Source organism: Salvelinus fontinalis, chromosome 22 (genome assembly GCF_029448725.1).
Source record: "Salvelinus fontinalis isolate EN_2023a chromosome 22, ASM2944872v1, whole genome shotgun sequence".
Taxonomy (NCBI): Eukaryota; Metazoa; Chordata; class Actinopteri; order Salmoniformes; family Salmonidae; genus Salvelinus; species Salvelinus fontinalis.
In genome coordinates this window covers 3,360,650-3,370,817 of record NC_074686.1, presented here as the reverse complement: position 1 = coordinate 3,370,817, position 10,168 = coordinate 3,360,650, and positions in this window count along the sequence as shown.

The following is a 10,168-nucleotide window of genomic DNA, read 5'->3' as shown; positions in this document are numbered from 1 at the left end:
GGTCCTATAGGGTTCTCGCAGTCCTGTAGGATTTTGTGTCACCTGTATCATAATCCTATTGGAATTCTATTGGATTACGTGTTTTCCTATTGGGAATCAAAAGTAATCCTATTGGACCCTATATAATTTTGGCAATCCTCAAGGATTTTGTATTAACTCTATCAGAATCATATTGGAATCCTATTGGAAATCAAAAGTAATCTGATTGGAACCAATAGGTTTTTGCTAAAACTTGTAGGATTTTGTCACCCCAATCAGAATCCTATTAGAACATATTTTTCTATAACAAACCCATAAAATTATACACTGAACAAAAGTATAAATGCAACAGTAAAAGTACTGGTCCCATGTTTCATGAGCTGAAGTTAAAAGATCCCAGAAATCTTCCATATGCACAAAAGCTTATTTCTTTCAAATTTTGTGCACAAATTTGTTTACATCCCTGTTAGTGAGCATTTTATCCTTTGTCAAGATAATCCACATGACAGGTGTGGGATATCAAGGAGCTGATCAAACAGCATGATCATTACACACCTTGTGCTGGGGACAATAAAAGGCCACTCTAAACTGCCACAGATGTCTCAAGTCTTGAGGGAGTGTGCAATTGGCATTCTGACTGCAGGAATGTCCACCAGAGCTGTTGCCAGATAATTGAATGTTAATTTCTCTACCATAAGCCGCATCCAACGTCATTTTAGAGAATTTGGCAGTATGTCCAACCTGCCTCACAACCGCAGACCACGTGTAACCATGCCAGCCCATGACCTCCACATCCGGCTTCTTCAACTGCGGGGGTACGGAGGAGAATTTTTGTCTGTAATTAAGCCCTTTTGTGTGGAAAACACATTCTGATTGGCTGGGCCTGGCTCCCCAGTGGGTCGGCCTGGCTCCCAAGTGGATGGGCCTATGCCAGGTTCCTTTAAGAGTGACTGATGATGTCACAGCAAGCACGAGCTCGTCAGTGTTAGCCTAACTCCCAAATTCACCTTGCCAGCTGTGGCTGTGCAGAGAACCTCCGGTTTTCTAACATTATTGTTCTAACTGTTTATCCTTCACTGTGCTGTGCATAAATGCAAGAACCGTGAGTACAGTATTTGTTAGCTTATGTTCCTGACGAAGTTGTCAATGTTTTAGTCATATTTTTGTCATCGTACAGCATATTATGCTTTTTTATGCTAGCTAAAAAACTACTGTTAGCCATATTTTGCCTGTCAGCTGACTAGCTACATAGCTAGCTAAGTTGTAGCCATTTGTTTGTTGTTTTTGAGTCACTCTATTGTTATAGCAGATTATAAATATTTTTTCTTGTTTGTTATTGATAAATATACAATATGTGTCTTATTACAGAACTCAACTCCGTTTTCATGATTTCAAGTAGATCATCAAAACAAGTCACATCACATCAAGTTTTTGGACTCATTCAGCAGTTTATACCTAATAAGTAGAATAATATTGGAAATGAACGTTGAAGTTCCAATAACATTTCTAAAACATAAGTTGAAAATTATGCTGTCGCTGCTTCCTGTTAACAATAACTTTTGATAAATAGCCCAATGTCAAAACCCCATTTTGAAGTGTCCAAATCAATAAACAGTTTATGTTATATTGAAATCATAAACATAAAATGTACTACCTACACATACTGTACATGTGCCACAATTGAGTTTTTTTTTTTAAACAAGCACCTGCATATGCACCAAAACCCTGTTGACAAGTGGCAATGAATCACTCATATTGATCAGGTTGTATGCGCGGTTAAAACTAACACAACTCAAAAACCACATGGAAACTGGAAATATTATTTGCATCACGTGTTAGAGAACAACCTGCTGAAGACAACCAGCTACATTTTGGAGTGATGCATTTTGATTTGGTGGTCGCCAAATGGAAAGAAAAGTGCAACACTTACAGTACCAGTCAAAAGTTTGGACACACCTACTTATTCAAGTTTTTTTTTTTTTACTATTTTCCATTGTAGAATAACAGTGAAGACATCAAAACTATGAAATAACACATATGGAATCATGTAGTAACTAAGAAAAGTGTTAAACAAATCAAAATATATTTTCTATTTGAGTTTCTCCAAATAGATTCTCCAATTCTCTTTGCCTTGATGACAGCTTTGCACACTCTTGGCATTCTCTCAACCAGATTCATGAGGAATGGTTTTTCAACCGTCTTGAAGGAGTTCCCATACATGCTGAACACTTGTTGGCTGCTATTCTTTCACTCAACCATCTCAACTGAGTTGAGGTCGGGTGATTGTGGAGGCCAGGTCATCTGATGCAGCACTCCATCACTCTCCTTGGTCAAATAGCCCTTACACAGCCTGGAGGTGTGTTTTGGGTCATTGTCCTGTTGAAAAACAAAAGATAGTCCAACTAAGCGCAAACCAGATGGGATGGCGTGTCACTGCAAAATGCTGTGGTAGCCATGCTGGTTAAGTGTGCCTTGAATTCTAAATAAATCACTGACAGTGTCACCATCAAATCACCCCCACACCATCACACCTCCTCTACCATGCTTCATGGTGGGAACCACACATGCGGATATCATCCGTTCACCTACTCGGCGTCTCACAAAGACATGGCGGTTGATACCAAAAATATCAAATTTGGACTCATCAGACGAAAGGACAGATTTCCACCGGTCTAATGTCCATTGCTCGTGTTTCTTGGCCCAGCAAGTCTCTTCTTATTATTGATGTCCTTTAGTAGTGGTTTCTTTGTAGCAATTTGACCATGAAGGCCTGATTCACGCAGTCTCCTTTGAACAGTTGATGTTGAGATGTGTCTGTTGCTTGAACTCTATGAAGCATTTATTTGAGCTGCAATCTGAGGTGCAGGTAACTCTAATGAACTTATCCTCTGCAGCAGAGGTAACTCTGGGTCTTCCTTTCCTGTGGCGGTCCTTATGAGAGCCAGTTTCATCATAGTGCTTGATGGTTTTTGCGAATGCACTTGAAGAAACTTTAAAAGTTTTTTACATTTTCCAGATTGACTGACCTTCATGTCTTAAAGTAATGATGGACTATCAATTCTCCTAGCATATTTGAGCTGTTCTTGCCATAATATGGACTTGGTATTTTATGAAATAGGGCTTTCTTCTGTATACCACCCCTTCCTTGTCACAACACAACTGACTGGCTTGAGTGCATTAAGAAAGAAATAAGTTCCACAAGGCACATATGTTAATTGAAATGCATTGCAGGTGACTACCTCATGAAGATGGTTGAGAGAATGCCAAGAGTGTGCAAATCTGTCATCAAGGCAAAGGGTGGCTACTTTAAAGAACCTCAAATGTAAAATATATTTAGATTGTTTAACACTTTCTTGGTTACTACATGATTCCATATGTGTTGTAATGACACTCTCTCCTTGGTGAGGATCAAAGGTGCCAGATCAGCTTGGAAATGGCTGACAGATAGCCAGACCCCCCCGCCCCACACACACACAGGAGACGAGAGGGGGGAGTTGGGCCAGTTTTATGACTTAACAGCCGGTCATAAATAGTTTGCAGAAACTCTCCCTCTGGCTCTCCAGTATGGGAAGACTGACATTTCTTTGTTACAGAGAGACTTTTGCTAGGGAAACCCCTTTCCTCCAAAAGATTGGACATTGGAACATTATTTCTGATTATTTCTTTCCAAATGTTTGGAATGGTTGGTGGAGATCTAAAGAATAATCATGTCATATGGTTTATTATTTTGTGATATCATTAAGGATTGTATAACAAAGTAACTGTAACTGAAAGTGTCCTATGTATCAAGTTTACATCTAAATATATGATTAAATATGAGAATAATTATTTTGAAGATAACAATGTGATTTTAACCTTCTAAATTAGATAATTGTTTTTCAGATAAACTTGTGCCCAGTCAGTAACCACGCCCAAGTGAGCACAGACATTGTGTCGGCGTGATGGAACGCCCCTTTTTACCCGAGTATAAAATCCTTGCTAACGAAATTTACACCAGACCAAGCAGACGAACGGTGTAAGCCAGACGTCATGAATGGTTAAAACTACTAGACCAAAACATGCCGGGTTGCTGCTGGCGTGTAAAGTGATTGGGAGCTTGAACCTGAAGAATCAACCTTGAGACCACTACCAGACCAGCCGACGTACAGCGCGAGCTGAACGTTACAAATGGTTTAAACTCTGGGACCACTACGAGACCAAAAGACGATAGACCATGGTCTACACATTGAAATGGTTAGAAACTCTGAAGCACGTGTGAAGAAGATCACCTAGGAGGACCAGAAACATTCACAGTCTGCAGCTGTGCATTTAAAAGTGGTCCTCTAACTTTTTGTTTTTATTTTTTTAAATTATTTATTACAAAAAACACAAGGAAGGTGTAACATTAAAGTATTAGAACATGAAGGACAAACAATACAGCATCAAGACACTATCAAACATGAATCAGTATTTCCGCAACAGAGCCATCCTTATGTGTGAGGGTGCATGATAGTGATATAAAATATATGTCATAGTTTCCTTTTTCATGATCCGAATCTTGTGAAACCCGAACCCTCCAAGAACCCCCCACAGTTCCCCAATAGCTGACCCTCAACAATTCGAGAACCCTCCCACAGTCCCCCCTCGGGGAAAAAAATAAAAATACAATTAATTCCATTCCCCACGCCCAAGAACCCCACAATGCACCAACAACCAACAGAATGAACTAAAGAGAAAAAAGGAAAAGACAGAAGAAAACAAAGGACAACTGAAATCATAACAGCAATGCCTACTTTATATGTTATTGTGCATGCCTGGCACTACTACATGTATGTGTGTGTTCCTGTATGTGTTTATTTGAATGAGAGTGTGTGTATATGTATGTGTACAAACACAGCATCAGCCTCAGGCAAACCGGCACTAGTTGTAAAAACACTGCCACTTAGTGTCATTCAAATGTACTGTTATTATGTTTTATTTCACCTTTTTTCCCCCTTTATCTTTTGACCATCATTCTCTCTCTCACACAGCACCTCCACACCCACTTGTCTCCAATTCCACATACCAACCCTCAGCTTCCCTCAGCCCATCCCATCCATCTCTGCTGGCCACCCACTTCGTGTTTCTACGCAACACATATCTTTCAACTATGCTATGATGTTTAACGTACAATTTGAATCTATCTAATCGAATAGAATCTACAGATTGTATGTTGAAGATAAATACTTTTACTAAGAGTATTAGTATATTAGTAATTGACTGACCCGGTCTCTCCAGATCTCCTAACAGTACTATTTCTAGGGTCAATTTTAGATCAATGCTATGCATTTCCAGCCATTCCTGAACCTGAGACCAGAAACAGGCTACCTGAGGGCAATACCAAAATAAATGGTCTATTGATTCTGTATCCTCACAACAAAATCTGCAGAGCTTCAATGATTTTATGCCCCAAATATTCAACATTTTGTTGGTGGCAAGAATTCTATATAATAATTTTAGCTGAAAAGCACGAAGTCTTGAATCTTGAGTTGTTTTATATATCAACTCATACCATGGAATCGGTACATCAAAAATCTCTTCACAACTATTTTGCAATCTGTATGGCACAGTTGTCAACATCCTGGTCCTCAAATGAAACCGGTATACTTTCCTATTTATGCTATTTTTATTCCTCTGCCAGTTTTGATCCTTTATATTGGGCAGACAGGCCAGTTCCCTACCTCCTCTCGCTGCCACTCGCCTCCTCCATTTTTGGGGCAATGCTGTAATCAATTGGTTGTACTCTTGGATTGAGCAGACCTTCCCGTACAATTCTGGTAACTCCATGAAGGACATAACTCTACCATTACAATTTACAATATCATTTAAGAACAAAATACCATTTTCAAACGTCTTTCCCATAAATACAAGTATTTTATCAACCAGCACATTTGAGTTCAGCCATAATATTTCTTGTAATATTTGTTTTATCTTTTCAGGGGGATGAAATGTAAATTGTAGCCAGCTCTGCAATGCTTGTTTGAAAAAGACAGATACTTTGAAAAAAGTATAATTTTCAATTAATCGAAAATGAGACATGGCAATCTACACAAAGGCAAAAAGGCCATTTTTAAACAATGGATGAGCTTTTCTTATTGATCTACTTGAGAACCATTTAGGGTTCAAATAAAACTTTTCAATGAGTGAAGCTTTTAGAGAGAGGTTTAGTGCTTTTATATTTAATAATCTCAACCCACCCAATTCCTATTCATTATATAGATAGGCTCGTTTTATTTTGTCTGGTTTAGCGTCCCAGATAAATCAAAATATTTTTGCTCATATGATTTGAAAAACGAATCATCAGGAGTATGCAGCGCCATAAGTAAGTGAGTAAACTAAGATATGACTAAGGAGTTAATCAGGGCAATTTTTCCATAAATAGACAGGTATTTACCTTTCCATGGTTGCAGGATATTGTCTATTTTTACAAGTTTTCTATTGAAATTTATTGTGGAGAGCTGATTTATATATTTTGTGATATGAATACCGAGTATGTCTACTTCACCATCAGCCAATTTTATAGGTAAGCTGCAGGGTAATGTAAAAGTTGTATTTTTAAGGATCCAATAAGTAATATTGTACACTTCATCATAATTAGGTTATAATTAGGTCATAATTAGGTTTTAGTCCAGAGAGAACAGAAAAATTATCTAGATCTTTAATGAGACATTGCAGGGATCTAGCTTGCGGACATAACATAAAACTTGAGTCATCGGCATACATGGACACCTTTGTTTTTAAGCCTTGGATTTCTAATCCTCTAATGTTGTTATTGGATCTGATTTTAATAGCTAGCATTTCGATGGCCATAACGAATAGATATGGTGACAGCGGACACCCTTGTTTAACTCCTCTTGACAATTCAAAACTCTCTGAGAAGTAGCTGTTATTTACTATTTTACACCTGGGGTTGCTGTACATTATTTTTACCCATTTTATAAGAGAATTACAGAAATTGAAAAAATCCAAGCATTTATAAATAAAATCCAGTCTTACTTTATCAAATGCATTTTCAAAATCCGCTATAAATACCATTCCTGGCTTATATGTTTCATGATGTTCTATTATTTCTAGTAGTTGTCGTATATTATCCCCAATGTATCGTCCATGTAAAAAACCTGTCTGATCAGGATGAACAATACCTGGTAAAACCCTTTTAATTCTGAGTGCTATGCATTTTGCATCACAACATTGAAGTGTAAGGGGCCTCCAGTTTTTTAGATAGACTGGGTCTTTATATTTGCCATCTAGGTCTTGTTTTAATAATAGAGAAGTCAGACCTTCGTGCGGAGTACCCGACAGACTACCATTTCTATAGGAGTAGTTAAAACAATCTAACAATGGAGCTTTTAGTATATAAAAAAATACTTGATATACCTCTACCGGTATGCCACCAAGCCCTGGAGTTTTTCCAGACTGAAAGGATTTAATAGCCTCAAAAAGTTATTCCTCTGTAATTTGGCCTTCGCACTGATCTTTCTGTACATTTGTTAATTTTCCATGTTTTATATTATTTGGAAAGAATTCCTTACCGTAATCTTCCTTCAGTGGGAGAGGATGAGACGTAAGAGAGAACATCTGCCTAAAATAATTAACTTCCTCTTTTAAAATATAATTCGGAGAATCATAGATGACTCCGTCTTCGGTAACGAGTTTCTGCAAATTCTTTTTGTTAGCGTTCCTCTATTGGAGATTCAGGAAGAATTCTGTGAAATTTTCTCCATATTCCATCCAGTTTGCTTTATTTTTGTAATAGATTACATTATATTGTTCTTGAATTAGTTCCTCAAGATCTTTTTGTTTTTCCTCTAACTTATTTTGTATCTCTCTCTCCGTTTTCATTGCTATCTACCTGTACTATTAGTTCATGGATTTCCCTTGTTAGTCTTGTTTCTTTAGCCAGAAACTGCTTTTTTATTATTTATGGATATTGAATTGAATGACCACTGAAGGTACATTTAATGGTATCCCAAACAATAAGGGGATTTGCCGAACCTATATTATACTGGGAAGATTCAATTATAAATTATTTTGTCTTAGTTAGAAATAAGTTGTCCTCCAGTAAACTTTGATTAAATTTCCAATATCCCCGTCCACGTGGAAAATCTATAAGAGTTATGTGAATGCCAATTAGATGATGATCCGACCGCCAATTAGATGATGATCCGATCGCATTCTGTCATGTATTTATTCCTATTAAAAGTGGTCCTCGAACTTTGACTAAAGTCACAAGGTGGGAAGGAGAATCCCCACATACAACCATTGGTACATCTGAATTAACTGTTCTAACAAGCACTTCACTACCAGCGAAGCTCTACAACTGAGATTGTGACCTCTGGTGGACAAACTAGAGCCTCACACCTATCCAGCCCCTTCCCCATAGAAGGACCGATTGGTTTCAACAGAGAGATGACAGAGAAAGACAACTACGCGGAGGTAGCGGTCCTGCTGCTAGGTTTTTGCCCTCCTACGGCCTCCTCCACGTCTCCTGATGTACTGGCCTGTCTTCTGGTAGCGCCTCCATGCTCTGGACACTATGCTGACAGACACAGAAAACCTTCTTGCCACATCTCGCATTGATGTGCCATCCTGAATGAGCTGCACTACCTGAGCCACTTGTGTGGGTTGTAGGCTCCGTCTCATGCTACCACTAGAGTGAGAGCCCCGCCAGCATTCAAAAGTGACCAAAACATCAGCCAGGAAGCCTAGGAACTGAGAAGTGGTCTGTGGTCACCACCTGCAGAACCACTCCTTTATTGGGGGTGTCTGGCTAATTGCCTATAATTTCCACCTTTTGTCTATTCCATTTGCACAACAGCATGTGAAATTTATTGTCAATCAGTGTTGCTTCCTAAGTGGACAGTTTGATTTCACAAAAGTGTGATTGACTTGGAGTTACATTGTGTTGTTTAAGTGTTCCCTTAATTTTTTTGAGCAGTGTATATATATATTGCATTTCTTATTCGCATGAGCGATGGTTCATGTGCAAAGTATTACTATTCCTTTGAGCGTAGGTTCCAAATGTAACAATGATAATTTAATATTTTTGTCTCTACCTTTCCGTTTCTATGGACCCCTCCCTTTTGTAACAAGCCATCATATCTTGTCAGTCCACTAGGGACTTTTATCACATGTAAGTGTTTGTGTGTTTATGTATTCTGTGTTATTTTTTAGGTAGTTAGTATATAAATAATTAAGCCAAGTTGTGTATTGCTGATTCATCAACAAGGTTAGGCTTCTTGCAGATATCAAGGAGTATGTGACGTTCAGAATGAGACTGATATGAGGTAATGATTTAATAACTGACGTAAGATATATCTTTAGAGTTTAAGTCGGGCGATAGTAACTCATTAAACAACATTTTCCCGTGGTGCCCCAAATTCCTAATGAGTTAATTGTTATATGATTAATTTAATTCAGTAACAATTAAACATAGTTAGTTGATAAAATAAATAAGTGATCAGATTAATGATAGTCAAGTCAAGACAGTGTTATTTCATAGATTTGATGTCTTCACTATTTTTCTTCAATGTAGAAAATAAGTAATAAAATAAATAAAAACCTTGAATAAGTAGGTGTGTCCAAACTTTTGACTGGTACGGTAAGTGTTGCATTTTTCTTTCCGTTTTGGCGACCACCAAATCAAAATGCATCACTCCAAAATGTAGCTGGTTGAAAACAATAGAATGAGAGGGGCAAGTCTGATTACACGTCCTGTTCAAACTAACCACACAGAATCTGGGAATAACAGTCCAATAGAACTGTGTCCAAAATCTGATATGATTTTTCTACTGGATTCTTGTATTGGAATCCTATAGGATAGGTTCTAAAATCTGATATGACATTCTCTTGGATTTTTTTTACTTTCACAGATTAGACAGTTGAGGAATCATGCATAAGAGAATAGCCTACATCCCCCAGAGAACAGCCTACATCCCTCAAACTCAACTCTTAATCTTGAAGTCAGTTCCACTGCTTTTTTAAAATCGTTCCCCTCTAAATCAGGGACTGATAGACTTGGGACCCCAGATGGGTGTAATTCACTTTCAGGTAGAACAGAAAACCAGCAGGCTCCGAACTTCGTAGGGTAAGAGTTGAATACTCCTGGCCTACATCAATGGTAAGAGCCTAAATCAAACTTAAATTAACTCTAAAAAAGAATGACAAAAAA